Below are 19,894 nucleotides of genomic sequence, written 5' to 3' on the forward strand. Positions count from 1 at the left end.
CTCTATTACTGACATCACTCTGGCCTCCGGCTTCTCTAATGTGGTCGGGGAAGAGGACAGGGTCAGGAAGTTCCTTTTCCAGAGAAAGGCTATATAGTGTATGATCTAAGGATTCCTGGGTTGGTTGAATAATCCTCCTTCCTTTCACCCTTCACCAATCCATCCTTCTCAGTTGCCCAAGCCTTGTAAACCCAGCAGGCGCTCGACAGATCACAGTACTAGGGCTCTGGCCCAGCTACTCTTCAGAAGTTCTGTGTCTGGGTGCCCAAGCTCCTTATACGTGCTCTAGACTATGCCTGCCCTCTGCAGGGAATGGAGTAGGTGTGGATAGAGCTGGTGGTATGGGCAAAGGGCAGTGTATGCCACCTAAGATGTCATTACTGGTGTGGGAGAGTGGGCCTGCTATGTGGCTAGCCTCTACCCTACTGTCAGTGTGTCATTCTTGGTTCCCCACAATGCTCATTACAAAGTCCACTCCTCCAGAATCCCCCAGCAGCACCTCTGGCCAAGAACCAATTTTACCCATGAGTGAGTCTGGGTAATCCTTTACAGGCCTCCAGTGGGAGTAGGGAGGGACGGACCTAGGCTGAAGAGGTAGGCAAGCCTTTAGAGAATCAGGTCCCCACAGGGAGCCAAGTCACTATTGCCTGCTGCTGGAGATATCCCACACTTCCTTTGTTGACCCACCCTGTCCCTTATTCTCTTCGGGAGGAAGTGGAGGCATCAGAAAGCTCAAGGTCATGTCCAGGCTACTGCCAGAACACCTTCCCCATCACTGTTCTGTAAGTGGGTTTATGCTGGAGCCCTGGTATGATCATCTTCCCTGGGCTCCTCCTATTGTTGAGCACAGGAAGGGGACACCATGCTAGAGACACTTCAGGAGATTGAGGGTCCTGCAGACTCTCTAAGCTGCAAGGGTATCCAGAGGGAGCCCTACCCTTCAGTTACTGATAGGGGATTGACGCCGGAGAATGCAGCTACTCTGAATTCAGGGTTTTCCAAACTGATCAGGTCAGGTCCTGTCTTCTGACACCCCTGTCTCTGCTCTGCAGAGAGCTGCTCCTTCCAGAAGTCTTCCTGGAATCCACAAGCCCTCTGGTGAAGCACCAGGTTTTGCATCGATGGTTCAGCACCAAGCACAGGACACAACCTCGACAAACCTGTCTATCTAGAAAAAGGTGCTGATTGTAAAGTCTGTCTCAGGCTAATTGCGATACTCTAGACCACAGACAGGAGCTGCTCAGCACCTGGGACCTGGTAAACGGTTAACAAATTGAACAGTTATAACTGTCATTGGGCCACTGGGCTCCTATTCATCCATCACAACCCTAGTGGACATCACCTCCCTGTAAAACCTCCTTCCCTGATCATTCTCTGGGGACTCTGACTGCTGTAGCTACATCTTGGGAGTAATTGCTTCCTGCTATGGTTGGTTTGCACGGTTTGTCTCTGCTGATGTGTGAGTTCTAGGGGATTTGACATGGGAGCTGCCTGTGCTGAGCTGCTGGCAGGAGGAGGTATACATTGGACTCTTCTGCTGTCTCTAAGTTCCATTACGGAGCCTGTGCTTCAGGAGCTGTGTCCATATCTGGTGGCCTTCACTGCCCTCTCCTGTCTACAGAGGGCAGGACAGTTCCTGGGAGGAGTGGGGGTAGGGCAGAGGCAGGCAACTGGGGGTGTTGGCAGAGATGAGTCCCTCTGTGTCTTGGTCTTTGTAGCTGGGCCTGTGTGATAAGTAGAGAAGGACCCTGTGTGGCCATGGGGAGGGGGTGGACTTAGGAACAGGTGAGGAGGATACTGCTTCTTCTTTCAAAGAAGACACTTCACCCTGCAAGGCTCCTGGGAATCTAGCCCCAAGGCCCTACGAACTGTGTTCACCCTGGAAACAGACTCTGGGGTGAACCCAGGGCCATCCTTCCTACAACCTATGCCACCCACGGGGACCAAGGCTTGCTCATTTGCTCACAGTTAACTCCTGGCTTCCTTGGGGACTGTGACAGATTGAGAGAAGATGGTTCCAGCTAAGAGAGTCCTATAATTATCAGCCACGGATTATTTTAATTAAAATGCTTTGCATCCTCAGCTCTTAATTTCTAAAATGATTATAAATGTTATTATTAAAGGAAAATCCTTGAAGTGAGATCCATAAATCTCTGCCTTGGCTGAGATGACAGGGTGAGCTGGTACAGTAAAGGGGACCCAGCCTGGGGCTGAGACTCTCAGGGGAGGAGATGAGAAAGGGGGGGGGTGCAGAGCTTGAGGAAAGGAGGGTTTTAGGGTTTCCACGTACATCTCACCCACTCCACCTAGATCATTAATTGCTTGCGACTGAGAGATGGCCCAGACCTGGAATCTGAAAGATGCCTCTGTTCTTTGCTGTGTGACTGAACAAGTCAGGTCACCTCACTGAGCTCCAAGTTTCTCTGCTTTGAAATGAAAATAGTTGCCATCTGGCTGGACCATTTTAGCACACGCTGATAACGTGTTTAAGTCATTTGTTGGGGAAGCCACAATATAGCCATTCTGTCCCATCCCTAAGAGGCCTTGGGAGTCCTCTGGGAGTCCCACGCCTGCACTTCTGGGCTGTCCCTCCCACTCTCCATCCCTGAGGTGGTCACCCCAGAGACAAGCTGTTGCCAATCTCAGTCAGGTCCCCAGGGCAATACCTTAGCTTTCAGCAGCCTGCTGCACAGAGGGCAGCCTCTCAACTGCCATCGTGGACTTTGACGCTCACAGAGGAAGATGTCTAGCCCAAAGTCATCCAGAAAATTTCTTGGCAGGTCCTTTCAGCTCTTGTAGTAGATAGCTGAGGTCTGTCTCTCCTTGTTACACTCTCTTCTACTGACAGAGAATAGATGACCTGAGAGGAGATGATGCTGACCAAAACACCACCAAGGGCAGAGGAGAGGGAGGGAACAAGGCAGAGTGTGAGCGCTGGATGTTGTGTCAGGACACCTGGTCTCTGGTCCATGCTCTCTTCAGGCTCACATCTATGCTACTTGGAGCTGACCCTTTCCACTTCCAGATCCTTGGTTTCTCCCCAGACTAAGATGATGTGCTAGCCACAACCCTGCTATGCCCTCCACACTGGTTTGAGATCAGCTCTGATGATGGGTCTGAAAGTGCTTTGTAAGCGAGACGACGAAGCAAGGGCCCATTAGGACTGTTAATATCAGTATGCATACTTGGCTACTGGCCACAGAGCAGATGAACATGAGGGTGTGGGGAGCATGGACTGGTCCAAGCTTTTCCAGTTTGCAAAGCGAGTGGTCAGGGACGGCAACTCTCCGTGGAGTCATTTCCAAAGTACTGCAGGAGGATCCACCGGTAGCGTCAGCAAAGGAGCAGTGTGCAGGCAGGCAAGTAAGTTGTGAGGAACTCTCTTCTCCAAGCATGGACAGTATCAAAACATGTTGGCTTTCACAGACAAGGTAGCCTCCTCTCTGGGTACAGATGGGAATGAGGGCCAGGGCCAGGCTGATTGCTATAGGACCCATGACAGGCCAAGGCTCTCTCCTTTTCTGCTCTGCACAGCTACTCCACCTGTTGGAGATTAACCCAGGAACTGGCCAGGTAGAAGAGATGAGACCTGAGGCCAGTTCCCCATTCCTACTCCAGCACCCCCCAAGTCTTTCTCCCATGTATTACCTGTATCAAAATAACTGTGTGCAGACTCATTTCGTGTCCTAGGCTAGTCATTCATGCATTCATTCATTCAGACGTCCAGGAGAGCTTCTGAAATTGCTAAGATGTGCTGGGCACTGTGCCAAGCAGCAGCCCCAAGATGAATGAGACCCTGTCCTTGTTGTAAAAAGGCTCAAAGGCCGCTGCTGTGGAGACAGAAGACAGACCTGCAAACAGGCATTGTGTGGCCTGGGGACATTCCAGAGCCTGGATGTGGGGTAGAAGTGGACCTTCAGAGAGAAACCCCTGAAAGAAGCTGTGTTTGAGCTCAGCTGGAGGAAGTCTATCTGTTCCCACCCTCAGTACTGAGTTGGTGGGATCATCCTGGCTCCTGTCTGACAGAGAAAGAGGCACTGGGAGAGGGAGAGCTTGAGGTTTGATGGAGGTCTTGTTTTATTCTAGCTGATCTTATGAGCCCAGAACCCAGTGGTCAGGGCCTTCCATACCCTACCTTGAGGGTTAGGAGTGAGGATCTCAAGATGGGGCTTGATTCACAGATCAGTATATCAAACAGGCTGTATTCCCAGGCCCCCTCCCTGAAGGATAGGACAAGGTTTCCAGGAGATTGTAAGATGATGATGGTGAATGATGCTCTGGAAGGGGAAGAGCACACTCTCACGATTCAGCATTTTTAAACTGGTTTTCAAGAGGGGTTTGATGCACCCACTGGGGCTGGGGACTGGAGCAGAGCTTAGGGTCCTTTCCAGTGCTGTTGTACCAGTTTGTTCAATCACTGGGAGGCTCAGCGATGGTATGGAAGGTTTGTACCTTGGACTTTGTACAGGAAGCCCTGTGCACTAGAAGCCCCACTGTGCACATGCAGGCTGAGGTGTACTTCTCACGCTGTATCCTGCATCTCAGCATCACTGCATTATTGATACTTCCCACCTGAACCCCCTGAGCATCTTGAAGAACCCCCACATCATACCCATTCTGTTCCTATTGGCGCCTCTGTCATAGCTAATGCACAAACCTGGATGCTGACTTAGACAAACGCCCATCCATGCAGATACCTTTGGCTAAGCAGACTTTGATGAGTGCTGGTATAGAGTCTGGAAGCTGCACCTGTTAGATGCAAGCTAGGGGCTGATCAGGCCACACCTACCAGTAACAGCCTCCTCACAGCGCTGTGAAGAAAATGACAAGCCCTTGATGAGAGCCTCTCTGTGAACAGGTGACCCTTCAACATACTCTCCAGGTGCACAGATCCCAGGAGAATGGCAGGTAATAGTGTCTGTCACTTCTCCAAGGACATCAGAATCTGGGCCATGAAAGGGTTATTGTATAAAGGGCACCATTCAGCTAGATGTGTGTACTTCTCCACTTACCCCACCTCTTTGGAGTTGTATGTTCCTTCCCTCAGATTACAGGCACATGCTGTGAACTATTCACACAGCATGAAACCTCCTTGTTCCTCTGGGACCCATAAGAAGAGACCCACCCTGTCAACTCTGCCTCATGGGCCAGAGGTCTATCCTCAAAGCCCCTGCCATTCTGTTGTCTATCTGTCTGTCTATCTATCGTGACAGTAGCTCTTCTGATAAAACTCCTACCTCAAAGGACAATCCATCCACTTGGTGTATCCCCTTAAACCACAAACCCAAGAACTCTCAGCAGCATGTGTGAGAGAGAATACTCTAAGGACTTCTGGTAGAGAGCATGTTAGCTGCACAGGGAAGGGTGATGGGTCTTGTTTAAGCCTAAACAAAGAGGCAAGGTGGGTTGGGGGAACCTTGGGAATGTCAGTGGCTGAGATCTGAGGTGGCACAAGGAATGTTAAGTCATTGTTACTGGAGCACCAGCTTTAGGTCAGGAGCCAGATGGTCACAGATGGTCTTTCTCCAATGTCAGGGGCTCCAAGAGTATAGCTAGTGTTGACTTGCCAAGTGTGACTATTGGCTAGATCTAACTAAGCTTGCTGTAGAGGAGGCAGGAGATGAATCTACAGCTTTGCTCTGGGGCCTGGAGAGGTGGATGAGAGTGAGTTAGGAGAAAGGGAAAGGAGGAGGTGTGGGGGACACACTGGAGAAAGGGGAAAGGGAGGAGGAGGGAGAGGGAGAAAGAGAGAGCGGCAGCACGCATGGGTGCGCTCCTAGGGAATATTCTGTAAGAACAGCTCTAGCAGGTTTGGAATTAAACTACTGGACCACCCCATCCCTCCTTTGACTTCAGAGGGAGAAGGGTGTCTGGGCACACTCACAGAACACCTACTGTGTGCTACACAGGAAGCAAAGGGAAGAGACTATTCACTCAACACCTTAATGTGCTTGGGGCACAGCTGCCAGGCAGTTGCTAGGGTGAACCCCATTACACAGAGAGACAATGGGGTGTATGGAAGTGGTGATTTGCTCAAATTCCAGGAGGATTCAGTAGGAGTCTATGAGGTTGGTCACTATGACGCTGAGGTCTTGGGTGAGAAGTCTATGTTTTCTGACATGTGTCCTCAGCCTAGGCTCTGCAAGAGATGATAAATACTGGAGTCCTGCTTTCCCACTCTCAGACCTGGATGCCCACACATGTTCTTCACACACAGAGGGGCTCCAATCCTTGTTTTTACTGTCCCTATCTTAGATAGTAGGGGGCTTTACAGAGGAAGAATGTAGGCCTAGCTTATGTTTGTGCTACTGAGAGAAGAGACCTGAGGTTGGGAACCGAAGAAGATCTCATGCTGGTCCACCCAGAGCTATGAGACTTCCCTAGGAGGTGACTACCAGCTCCGTAATGTGTCTGCATAGGGAGCCTGAAGTCAGGGGTGACCACACAAGATGGTGGGAAGGACCCGTTGTTGGGTGCCTTCAGGCTCCAACCTCCTAATGCACTAAGGAGAAAATCTGGAAGCTCTTTTGCAGCTGGTCCAGTCTGTTCCTGCCTCCACTCAGCTGTGTCACTCAGCTGTCCTATCTGCTTGTTCCAGGTGTTCCACACATCAGACCTTTGCCCTCCACAGGACCTTTACACATACTGTTCCTTCTCTCAGGGGCCCTTTTCCCTATTTCTAACATGGATGGCTCCTATTCATCCCTAAGGCTTAAAGATACCTCCCCCTATCTCCCCACCCCCACTACTCACTTCTGAACCTGTGCCATGACGAAATGTTTACATTTTTTGCATCCCCATATACCCACCTGGAGCTTAGGTGCAGCCCAAGACTTTAAGGTCCTAGTAACAATAATTAATTTTAATCTTCACAAGTTGTTCACTTGTAAAATGGGAGCAGTGACATCTACCTATACGGATGCTAAGATACAGAGCAAAATGAAGCAGAGGGCAGAGCATGCCGTCAGTACCCACTGAATGTCAGCCACCATTAAATCTACTCACCTAGTAAGGCATGGCTAGTGCACTCATCTCTTAGAATGTTACAGTGAGGAAACAGACTCTGAGAGGTAACCTGTGCCTGGATGTCAGGCCAGCTGGCGGCCTGTGATGGGGATTTGCTGTAGTCCTGCCCAGGCCGTCTGTCCCTGGGATAGTCACGGAGCTTCTCTTTGTCTAGTATGGCTGAAGAGCTAGTAGTGCATGACCTTGGAGGGGACAGGAGTCTTCCCACATGGAACAGGGGACTATCCCTGCAGGCCTCCCTTAATTACCCATTCAGAGTCCGTCCTCTCTGGCTGCCTGCCCCATCCAGTCCCATTAGCCCTTCAGCAGCCTCCCGTGCCTGACTAAGGACATTTGCATGAGCGGAGCATCTCCAGCCACTGCCTTCTCGCCACCTGCTCATGTGGCTCTCGCCCCACCTGAAGCCACAAATACATATGCAAAGACCAGTATATTAATTTGTGTTTGAACATGGAGCTGGGACACTGCTGAGAGAGGGGATTAGGCTGTGGCAGTGGGTAGGGGTAGCAGATGGCTTCATCACCTCTACCTGTTGCTAATTTGTTAGGCGACAACTCCTCATTTGTGTTTAGTCAAGCCCAGATTCAAGATGGCAGGGCACCCTCGATGATGGGCCTAGGGCAGGAGGGATAAGAAGGCATGGCTAGGAGTTGAATGCTCTGAAAATGAATGTTGTTTCTCATTCTCTCCCTGGCTGGCTACTCTGAACTTGCCCAGGGCTTTGGAGCTGCAAGGAAGGAATCAGGAAGCTGAAGCCCCAGTTTCCCCATTCATTAATTGTGTGGTTTTGGGTAGATTGCTTGGCATCTCTGGGCCTCTTTGTCTGGGTGAGAAATGTGTACAGTCACACCTGATTTATTTGATCCGTGGATTGTGGTATGTAAGCTGTGATAACGGCTCTGAGCACTTTTACATGGGTGAGATTGTAATCGTGATTAATATTTGCCAACAGAACCAGTAAGATGGTGGTTCTCCATCTGTGGGATGCCACCCCTTTGGGGGGGTCAAAGGATACTTTAACAGAGGTCACCTGGATATCAGATATTTACATTACGATTCCCAATAGCAACAAAATTATAGTTATAAAGTAGCAATGGAAATAATTTTATGGTTGGGGGTCACCCCAACATGAAACACTTGTATTGAAGGGTCACAATATTAGGAAAGTTGCGAACCACTGCCTTAAATGCTTGGAGCCTGTGCTGAATTCTAGCTTGATCACTATAGCATTGGAGTCTTAGGTGAGCTATCTGTGCTTTCTGAGACTCAGTTCTCTCACTTCTGCTGTGGGATGCAAACATTCCCTACCTCAGGAAGATGGAATCCCTTGAAGTCAGGCACAGACTCCCTTCTTTTTCTTATGTACACAATCCTAAGGAACACCTAGCGGGGTACAGGGTTCTCCAGTCTAGCCTCAGCTTAAGCACCTCCTTGCTTCAGAGCCTGCTGTGGTCTGTGTCTGCAGCCTGGCTTATCTCTCTCTCCCTGCATTACCCTCCAGGTGGAAGTTTTCCAGGCGCAGGGAAGAACCCGGGGCCTGTGATCCTATCACAGAAAAACATCTGTGAATGTTGTATAGCAGTTTCCTCAAAGGTTAAAATCTTCCTTCTCAGAGGGAGGCTCTGAGGATGCAAAAGGAAGGCCACACAACAAGGGGTTTTAGGACAGAATGTTTGTAAGGAGGTGAAAGAACAGGATGTTTTAAGGAGAGGAGAAACAAAACACTCCATTCTGCCAGGAAGCTTCTGAAGAGAGGAAGTAAACAACTCAAAATAGCTTCAGGAAGTCCCTGAAACTGACAGACCCGGAAACTAGGCCCCTTCTTGCCTTAAGAGTATATAAACAACACTCTAGAGAGGGTCTCTCAGACAAGCCCTGGAGAGACCGCAGGAGCTAACTGGAAGAGGTTCAGACCAGCTGAACCATCTAAACGTACACCCTCCAACCTGTTAAGCTGCTGCAGGCTGTGTGGTATGGTCCAGGTTCCCAGCTTTTGTGAGCTGTCCCCATGCTGAGGCTGGCTTTGGTGATACAGTTGTCTTGGAGTCATTTCTGCTCCTATAAATGACCCCTCACCCATATTCCTGCAAGTGGAAGACAAAACAACAACCACCACCCGTCACTGGTTCACTAAGAAGAACTTTGGTAGTACCTGTGCTTTGGGCTGCCATCAGTTCTGTATCTGGGGTGAGTAGTGGTTTGTTCATGTCTCCTCAGGAATAGTGTCATACAACATTGAGAAAACAGACTCCCTCGTGGAGCTAGAGAAGAGGCTCAGGTACTCGCAATGTAAAGTTCCTGGCAAACGAGTCCTCATTTCCTTCATCACATGCTTGGCCACCAAGCGGCCTGCTTCCCACAACATCTAAACTTGACCTTCTAGTATTCCTTCATGCTCTCCTACCCATATTTACTACCAAGAAAGCTCTTTTTACTCAGCTGATCTAGGTTTACTTCAGATAGTGTTTACAGTAGATAGCCCAGCTAAAGCCTGTCTATGCCTTGTAGGTCAGTTCAGTGATAGCATGCAGGACTCACTGTAACCAGCATTCCTATTGCTCTCCACGGTTGCTTGGGTAAACTAACTAAACCCCTTGTAGGTTCACATCCTTCCCTCCCCTCTACTGCCCTCCCCTCTCATTCTCTTCTCTTCTATTCATTCCCCATCTTTCCTTTTTTGGTCTCATGTATCCCAGGATGACCTTGAACTACTCACTTAGCCAAGGCTGATCTTGAACTTCTTGTTCTCCTGCCTTTAGTTCCCAGCTGTTAGGATTACAGATGTGCTCTACCATATGAAATCATGGAGCAAACAAGGCCTGTGGGTTTGTTAGGAAAGCATCATTTGGAGAAACTTGCTCACGGCTTATTTATTGCCTCTCCTTGGCCTTCAAATTTTTCTCAGGAAAATTTATAATTATTAGAGATAAGATGAGGGAGGGAATTGAGGTGCAGAACACTCTTTGGGGCAAATGGGGAGGAAGAAGATGAGGAAGAGGAGGAGGAGAAGGAGGAAGAAAAAAGGAGAAGGAGGAAGAAGAGGAGGAGGAGGAGGAAGAAAAAAGGAGAAGGAGGAAGAAGAGGAGGAGGAGAAGGCAGCAGCAATGGCTGCAACAGTTGGCTGAGGTGGACCTGGGCTATTTGGAGCCTCTGTGAGGAGGAGAGAAGAGGACCAGCAAAGTGGGAAAGGGCAGGAAGGACAAGAGGCTGGAGAAAGGCAAAGTTCAGATTCTAAACCCCTTCTTCTACCTCTCTCCCTGTCATAGCATCTCCTCTGGTTCTACATTAGATTCCACACCTAAATGGAGTCTTCGTCGAGTAACATACTTTGTCTCCATGATTGACTTGGGGAGTACATTGCAGGGATTGGAACATTGTCTCCTAGGTCAAAGGGGCATTAAAGAGATAGCTGTCTCACCTAGTCACTTTTGCCCGTGGCTTCTCCTTTCTTCAGTGGTGGCAACATGGGGTAGTAGAGGGGAGAAGGTCCAACCTGGATGTGAGTGTGTACTCTCTTGGGTACCCATGGAAGAGGTGACTGTAGGCAAATGACAGTTTTCTCTTTACCTCTGGGTATGCAGTATGGTGTGGCTGTTCCCCCCACCCCACCCCAGTCCCTGTTTACAGGTCACTCAGCATAAGGGAGGCTAGGGGCTATGTACACTACAGTTCATGCCTGTCCATCTGACCCAAGTTCAGGTCTTTGATGATGGAGCCCCACTGCATTGCCTAAGAGTCCTTGGTGTGGCAGGCATGTGCATGCAAATGAGTACAATCTACCAAGCTCCAGGAGACACCTAGATCAGGAATGAGTGTGTGATTAGATCAAATCTTTCAAATGATTGTGTGCAGCCTGTCCATGTGCCTTTAACAAGCCTCTCCTGTCTAATTCGACTCTGTCTGTATACCCCCTGCTGCAGTTAAAACAAAACATTGAGCTGAGAGGTAAGGAACCCCGCTTGGGCCAGTCCATGTTTGGGGTCCTGTGTATATTATCTGTTTAACCCTCACATGGCCCTTTGAGGCTGGTGCAGCTGTTTTAGAGGTGGCACCAGGGGTTGTTGGTGACTTGTCCAATGTGAGTGGGCAGGTAGCCTGGGGCAGGAGCCCACAGCTACCCGTTCTTTTCTAAGGCATTCTGTTCCTCTTCCCAGCCCACAGGCTTCTTCTCAGCCACAGCGGTACTCACAGAACACAACAATTCTCCTGACTCAGAAATCACGATTTTCTGTGACATCTGGACTGGCAGACTAAAATGTCCTTCCTTGAGCTGTTTACTCAAGGTGTCTCCTGAAAGGGACAGCGAGCACAGTTATTAATAGCCACTTAGAACGTGGTGTAAAGTGGAGGCTCACAGGTTTACCTGTTGGTGGGTGTGACCAAGAGGTGGCTGACTGAAACAGCCATAACCTTGATCTAAAACGTGTTTACCAAGAAGTAGCTGTTCTTGGAAACCTAGCAACCGGTGACTTAGGTTGTGAGGTAGGATCCTGCCAGAACCTCATGGAAGAACAACCACAGGGGAGAGGGTTGCCTGGATGTTTGGGAAGGCTAGGAATGCCATGACCCCACAGAAATGACAGAGGGAAGTAAGTGCTTCTAAAAGAAAAGAGAACCCCAGGGCGGGCCAGAGCTCTATTCCTCCATCTCAGAAGACTTCCAGTTTCCAGCAGATTTTAGAAGGCAGCCCAGCACAGGAATTGGAGGTGGTAGGAGGGGCTATTCTGCACCGTGTAGATTCTGTAGGCATTAAGATGCGCTTCATTCAGCGCTCCAGTGCTGCATGCCAACATTTTCATCAGCTTGTGGAGAAATGAGAGAAACATGAGCAAAGTTTTCCATAAGCTGAATTTATTCATGTTCAATACGATTGTCCTTTTTTCCCCTCCTTGGGTCTGTAGCTTCTCTCCTTTCTAGGTGTGAAAGTATTCTCTCTGCTCTAAAGAGAGGCTGACTATAAACCGGCTGAGTTTCTGGCAGCCCGTAAAGCCGGCAACTTTGTGAATCCTCCAATTTTTTTCTTGCTAAACCACAAAATCTCCAAGTCTGAGGAAGGTGGAGTTGTACATTGTCACTCGGCATTTTCTCAATTCCTGCTCAATCTCAGGACAATTTTTTTTTTTCTGGCTAGCACAGACAGCCTTTAAAATTCAACTACCTCAACCTTGTACTTAAATTTAATAACCTTTCTTTATGTCTGCATGGTAACAGGCATTATATTCCACGTGCCTGATAATTTGGGGGAGGGAGCCATCTCTTTCACATGGCCACGTCTTTCTGTCTTTCTGCATCTGTGGTACTAAGAATGAAGCATGCTTGAGCCCATAAAGATCTCATGGAAAGACTCCATATACGACCCCTTGGCTTAGGACGAGGCAGGGGATGCAAAGGATATATCTTGGTCTGTTCAAGATACTATGGAAAATCATCTTAACTCTTTCTCAGTTGCTGAAGCTAAAATGTCTGGAGGTTAAAAGTCTGAAAGCCTGATGCTGGTGGGTCACACCTCTCCTTGCTTGTAGACAGCCATTTTTTTCTGTGAATTTGCATGGTAGAAAGTGCTAGCTAGTCCTACGACTTCTTCTTTTAGTGTGTTTGTAGATGCTTGTACTTGTGTATTCAGGGTGTGTGTGAGTGTGTGTGTATGTGTGAGGGTCAGAGGTCAACTGTGAGTGTTATTCCTCAGGATGGCTCTTACCTTGTTCGTGCATGTGTGCATGGTGTTTATGTGTTTGTGTGTGCACATGTGTGTGGGAGTACATATGTATTCATGTGTGTTCAAGTGCATATGGAAGCCAAGGTTTAATATTGATTGTCTTCTTCAACTGCTCTCTACATTTTTTTTTATAAAGGTAAAGTATCATTGAACCCAGAGCTCATTAAATTTAGCTAGGTTGGTTGGTCAGTGAGCTCTAGGAATCTTCCAGCCTCTACTTCCCCAGCACATGTCTGGATCTTTCCATGAGTGCTGTTGTTCTGAACTTGAGTCTATATGCTTAAAAAGGAAACACTTTGCTGCCTGAGACATAGCCCTAGTTCTCTCCCTTGTGTTTTCAGACAAGATCTCTAAGGGGACTTGGGGTTCTCTAGTTAGGCTGGGCTGATCAGTGAGCCCCAGGTATCCTCTTGCCTCTGTCTCGTGCCTGACTTTTTATGAAGCTTCTGGACATCTGGCTGGATTCTCACATGCACACAGCAAACACTTTACAGACTAGGACTTCTCTCCTAGTCCTCTCTGGCTTCTTCATGTGAGGACACCAATCCCTTTCATGATGGTTCCACATTTATGATGTAAGGGTGCTAGACCCTTAAGCTATACTATAGAGAATGCAGTGGGAGAAAAGAGTGTTGGGAATTCACAGGGATAGTGGTCAAGAGGGTGGAGCTTGGTAATGTGTGTGGTGAGTGGTTCCAAGACCACAGCCGCCTGGGAGCAGAGAACAGTGTCCTGTGTCCCAACAAATGTTTGTCTATGTTCCTGTAGCTGCAGAATAGAAGACAGAACAAAATGGCCTATTCTTGCTGTGATGGCTAATCTAAATCCTGCACTTAATAGAATCTATAGTCACCTGGGAGACATGTCTCTAGGCATGCTTATGGGGGATTGTGTTGATTAGGCTAATGAAGATGGGAAGACACGCCCACTGTGGACGGCACCATTTCCTGGCCTAGGATCTGGGACTATATAGGAGGAGGGTATGAGTTACAGACAAGCATTCATCACTCTTCTTTTCTTGATTGCAGATGCAATGTGGCCAGCTGCCTCAAGCTACAGCCACTGTGACTTCCTGTCATGGTAGTCTGTAGCCTCCAACTGTTAGCCTAAGGGAACCCTTCCTTCCTTCCTTCCTTCCTTCCTTCCTTCCTTCCTTCCTTCCTTCCTTCCTTCCTTCCTTCCATTAGTTTTGTCAGGGTATTTTATCATAGCTGCTTGAAAAGCAACTGAGACTGCATTTGCTTTGCCTCAGGTTCTATCAGGTATCGCGAGGAGCCCACATCCTTCTTGTCTAGAGGATGTTGCTCTGGAAGGAACTTTAGCTTCTCTTGTGAAATCTCCTCCACTTCTTTACATCACAACCATGCTTCTTGTGTGGGGAATATCAGAAGGGAGAAAAAGGCGATATCCCCTACACAGAAAGGGTGGCTGTGTTGTGGTAGGGGGAATTCTTGACTCTCGTGGTCTCAGGGGAAGGTGAGGGTGAGCAGAGACCCAGGTGTAGCATCTTCCCCTGCAGTAATAAAATACCATCAGATAATAGACTGAGCGGTGTGTGGGTGTGTTATCAGGGCCCCGTCCTTAGCATGTTACTTAGTACAAACACATCGGGAAGAGACTAGAGCAGAGGACACGGTTCAGCGCCTAGCCATGCTCATGCATACATACGAGGAAACTCCTCTTGTGGTTGCACATGGAGTTGGAGAACTGACAAGAAACGTTCTGAGGAAGAAGACCTCGCCTCTCTTCTAGGCCTGTGTCTTTCAACCTTCTTAATGCTGCAGTCCTTTAATACACAGTCACTCGTTCTATGGTGACCCCCAACAATGAACCGGTTTTAGTTTGTACTTTATAGCTGTGAAGCTATGTTAAGTTCATTGAAACTGTTATGAACTGTAATGTAAATGCCTGTGTTTTCCGGTGGTCTTAGGTGATGCCGGTGAAAGGGTTGTTCAACCCCATGAAGGGGTCAAAACCCACAGGTTGAGAACCACTGCTCCAGGCCAAGTTGGGTGGCTAAGTTAGATTGACTTTACATCTCCAGGAAGGAGCTAGAGGAGTGGGGGCTATTTAGGCCTTAAGGCTGTATCCAGTTTCTGTGCTTAGCTATTCCAGCAGCACCAGCACTGGGGCCATTGGGGGTGGTTACAAGTAGTTACAAAACCACCTCTTTCTCAGGTGTCATCGATTCAGATTCCATCTCTGTGTCACCATTACAGCTTAATTTCACCCTAGCTTTGGAGCTGTGTATGCAGCCTTTTCCCTTGCATCTCTTCCAGCTGCTGGCTTCCTTACTCACTTGCGTGGCCTACGGGGTCCTGGTCTTGGGAAATGGTGAGTCCATTCTTCCAGATGTTCAGGCTAAACCCTGATGCCATCCAGAATTCCTGTCTCTCCCAGACCACAGCCCATCCTCAGGCTACTTTGTCAGGATGGGAACAGCTCCAGAAACCAAGTGCACACCCTTTCCCCTTTCCCTGCTTCATGCTCTGGTCTGATGCTGTGGCACATCTTCTATTCTGAGTCATTGATGAGCTTTCTTGTAGGTCTCCAGCCAGGCCTATCCTTGACACAGTGACTATGTTAATATGAAGGTCACATTGTGTCATTTATCTGTCCCAAGCCCTTCAATGATTTACCCTCTCTGTTACACACACACACACACACACACACACACACACACACACACTTTGACCTAGAAAGACTAGCAAGCACTGACCTCTTGCCCCTTCTGACCTCTCTTCTTTCTGCCTTATTTTCTGACCTGGCTTCTTGTCAGTCCTCAGGTGGATCTCCATGTCACCTTCTAGGGCTTTTGTCACATCTGTTTGTGTCCTCCTGTAACAGGACTCCTTTGGGTATTGAACGACCTGTTCACAGGGGTCATCTAAGACCGTTTGAAAACACAGATATTTATGTTGACCTGTTCACAGGGGTCATCTAAGACCGTTTGAAAACACAGATATTTATGTTATGATTCACAACAGTAGCAAAGTTACAGCTATGAAGCGGCAACAAGGTCATCACAGTATGAAAAGCTGTATTAAAGTGTTGCAGCATTAGGAAGGTGGAACACCACTGATTTAAGCCCTCATCATCATGAACGCCCCTCTACACTTTATTGCTTTTTCTTCTTGGCTGTCAGTTTTCAATGCCCACATCTATTTGTGTGTGTGTGTGTGTGTGTGTGTAACAAGAAAAGTGTAAATATGTATACATATGTATGGAAGCAAGAGGAAAGTTGTGAGTATTGCATACATCAGGGTACTAAAGGAACGGTACTGGTTAAATGAAAAAACAAAATGGTACTTATACAGACTGGTTTACAGGCTATGATCCAGATAGTCTGCAATGGAGATCTCACATCAGAAAGCCTACGAATCCGGTAGTGGTCAATTCTCTGAAGGTGGATGTCTCAGCAGTTCCAGTCAGGCCTTGAAGTCCTGGGAGATTCCTAAAGAGCTGTCGGTTTCCAGTCTATATTGGGATCCAAAGACTACAGATGAAAGGATCTCTCGGGATAGATGATCTTGCTAGCGAGAGTGAGAGCAAGCAGGCAAAAAACAAACATGTCCTTCTTCCAAGTCCTTTTGTGTGGGCTGCCCCTGGAAAATCCCTCACAGATATGCACAGCTACTTAGGTTGAGCTGATTTGGCCAAGGCCCAGATAGATATATCTATCTATCTCTATATATCTATACAATGGAATGTAGTAACTCAGCAACCAGAATCACACACACACACACACACACACACACACACGCACACACGAACACACGAACCTCAAAGACATATTAAGAGAAAGCAGCCAATATGTTGTGACTCCACTTGTAAGAATCTGTTGAAACACAGTCCATCTCGTGTCCCTGGGATGAAGTTGGGAAGTAGGATTCACTCTCAGCAAAGGCTTTTGCTGTAACGATCAAAGCATTCAAATATTCTAACTGTAGGTTGTTGACATGGGTCATACATGGTGGATTTATTGAATGTAATGCTTAAACACTTACAATGGGTGAATTTGTTGTGTTGATCACATCTCAGCCATGCCATTTAAGAAGTCCCTGAATGGACACTCCTAATGGATTTCTTTTTAGAGGTCCTGGAAAGGGGTAGTGGTGTGCAGAGAGAATCTATGAGCCGCTGCCTCCTTCCTTCTGACTGCCAGGATGGACAAAGGGGGCCCTCTGCTCCCAGAGTGGATGGAGCTTAACTGACACCCCTGGCTCTGGATGGAGCCCCATGAGCCCCTGTAGGGAGACCTTCCAGGGTCAAACCTGCACTAAACATAGAGAGGAAAAAAGGGGTGATATGGCAGGTGCCCAGCAAGAAAGATCTGGAGTCAGCAAAGGCTTCGGGGAGGCGGAAGGGCAGCCAAGGGAAGAAATGCAGGCTGTGGAGAGCCTCAGGACGGCCGGAGGGAATGAGAAGGGCATTTTACAAATACATCAGGGGAAGGGAGATACTTGAAAGCCGCCTGGCCCATTAATAAATGAGAAGGGAAATAAAATTAATGATGATGATAAAAACGGCCGAGCCACTGAAGTGCTTTGTAAAATTGGTCTTTAACAAGGAAAAGAAGAAAAAAAATCTGAGGGATGGATAATTGGAAATGGACAGGGGCCTTGTCTACAGAGCTGATGAAGGGTAGGGATGAATTCTTAGAACAATTGGATCGTGTCTGTGGGCTGCAAACCACCCTGGCCGGATATAGACCTTGGATCTGGAGAGAATTAGCTGATGAAGTTATTAAATCCTTGGCAGGTATTTTAACTATATGCATTTTGGGGACAGGTTTGGAGGTAGCAAGGCCTTGAAGATTCCTAAGATACACACACACACACACAAACATACACACACACACACACACACACAGAGAGAGACAGAGACAGAGACAGACAGGGAGATAGAAAGAGAGAGAACCACAGTTGAACTTCAAAGACATGCTAAATGAAAGTAGTCAATATGTTGCCGATGTTGAGGTCCTGTGTTGGGCCTTACATCATGCTGGTTGTCTTACATGTTCTAGCTTTTGGGGGACCCCTCATAGCACTGTTATGATAGCCTATTTTACATACAAGAACTTGGAGGATCAGGGGATTCATGTGTCTGCCTCAGTTATTCAGCTTGCCAACAGTGGGACAGGATTGAAACCCATGCCTTTCTCATTTCAACAAAGGCTCTTTTGTATTAGCCAGCTACATTGGTTAACTCTCAGTATCTGGTTCCATGCTTCAGAGAGAGAGAGAGACTCCTACTTGCCAGCCACCTCCTTCTAGTCATGCCTCTGTCCCAAAGCGTTGGTGTTTTTAACGACACTGACTCTGGGTTTGGAAGGAAGGTTTCAGAGTTTACACTCTGAGGAGAAATAAGTGGGTAGAGGTTGACCAGTGATGACACTCATTCTCAGGAGGGTGGGGACAGGAAAGAGCCACCAGCAGGAAGAGACATTGGTCTGCCCCCACCCCCACCCCAACCCCACCCTCACCTAGAGAGAGCAGGTGTCCAAAGTTTGACCTTACTTTGATCCTCAGCCTTAGCTCTGACCCCCAGCTTGCCTTCTGGGCTGTCATTCAAGGGCTTGCATCATTTCCTGTCCCTGCTGCTTGGCAGTTAATGCAGGTGTTCCTGTTACTAGGTGAGGGTGAAGTGGGATAAAGTGTGTAGAACTGAACAGTTTACTTCTGATCCCATCCCCCCTCCCTGGGTCTCATCACTCTGAGGTTCTATGCACAATGTGATGGGAACCCCACCTGTGGTCAGTCAAAACCCTGTTCCTGGCTCTGAGCACCCTACCTGCTCCCTTCTATGGCTCTGCTGTGTGAGGACCTGGCTTCCAGGTTTCCTCACTGGGTTTCTCAAGACTTGCTTTGGTCAACAATACATTAGCAATGCCACACAAATGGGGGCATGACTTGGGTTTATGTGGCCAGGCATCCCTCTTGTTCCTCTTCACTGCTGTGCGATGCCCATGTCCTAGCCTGCCCACTGTCTGGGGTTGAGGATAGGAGCTTCAGAGAAGGATTCCCCACCAGCCCCACCCTCTAAAGCAGTGGTTCTCAATCCTCCTAATGCTTCCACTCTAAGACAGTTCCTCATGTCATGGTGACCCCCAACTATAAAATTATTTTTGTTGCTACTTCATAACTGTAATTTTGCTTCTGTTATGAATCCTAATATGAATATTTGTTTTCTGGTGGTCTTAAGCACCCCCCCATGAGAGAGTTATTTGATCCTTTCCAAGGGGCTGAGACCCACATGTTGAGAACCACTGCTTTAGTGGGGAAACAGGGGTCCTTAGCTACTGAGGCTCAGTGGATAATTGCACAGCTGAGTTTAGATCACTTCAAAGTCAGCTTGGTTGAATACCCTAGATACCAAATACTCAGTGATATATACCACTGGGGATTTGTGGTTGTTTGTTATGTATCAGTAGCCAACTAACAGTTGTGCACATAGTGTGTGCCCTCATAGCTCCCACAGTCATGCACATAGTGTGCCCTCACAGCTCCCCAGCTTCCCAGTAAAACCTCTTTTCACTTAAAGTTGATTAAATTGGAAACAAATGAGTGTCCCTTTCGTGTCAAGCAGGATATGTACGGAAGTTTGGATTTCTGTCTTTGAGGAGCTTTGTTGTCTGGGGGAGACAGGGAAGCAAATCTGATTGTAAACAAGGAAGTGGCTGAAGGTGTCCTGGAGGAAAAGTCCCCTGAGGCAGGCCAAGGCAGGAAGTACAGCCTGGATGGACCTGGGAACACAAAGTGAGCATAATGTGTACAGAGGCCAAGCCTGGGTCTAGCCTTGACATTTCGAAAGCCCCTAACCGAATGTTGTTTGTTTGTTTGTTTAAAAGGCCTCGGCCATGGCACTTGATGAACTGGGACACTCCATTAAATAGAAAAGTGGCCTAAGACGTGATAAAACTCAAAGAAACTGAAGGAATAAAAGACTCCCTGTGTTACTGCCGATGCAATAAACAGCTTAATCCAGGCCCGCCAAGGCGCAAAGGTAATTACACACCCACACCTGCTCCTGAAGTCAGGCCAGGTCCAGAGCGGGCCCCAGCCGAGCTGCTGGGGATGCAGAGTGGAAGGAGCCTCAGTTTGGGTCCTGCCTGGCACAACCCTCACTCCACTGTCCCTGCCACCTCCTGGG

This window comes from Grammomys surdaster, unplaced genomic scaffold (assembly GCF_004785775.1).
Source record: "Grammomys surdaster isolate TR1022 unplaced genomic scaffold, NIH_TR_1.0 126278, whole genome shotgun sequence".
NCBI lineage: Eukaryota > Metazoa > Chordata > Mammalia > Rodentia > Muridae > Grammomys > Grammomys surdaster.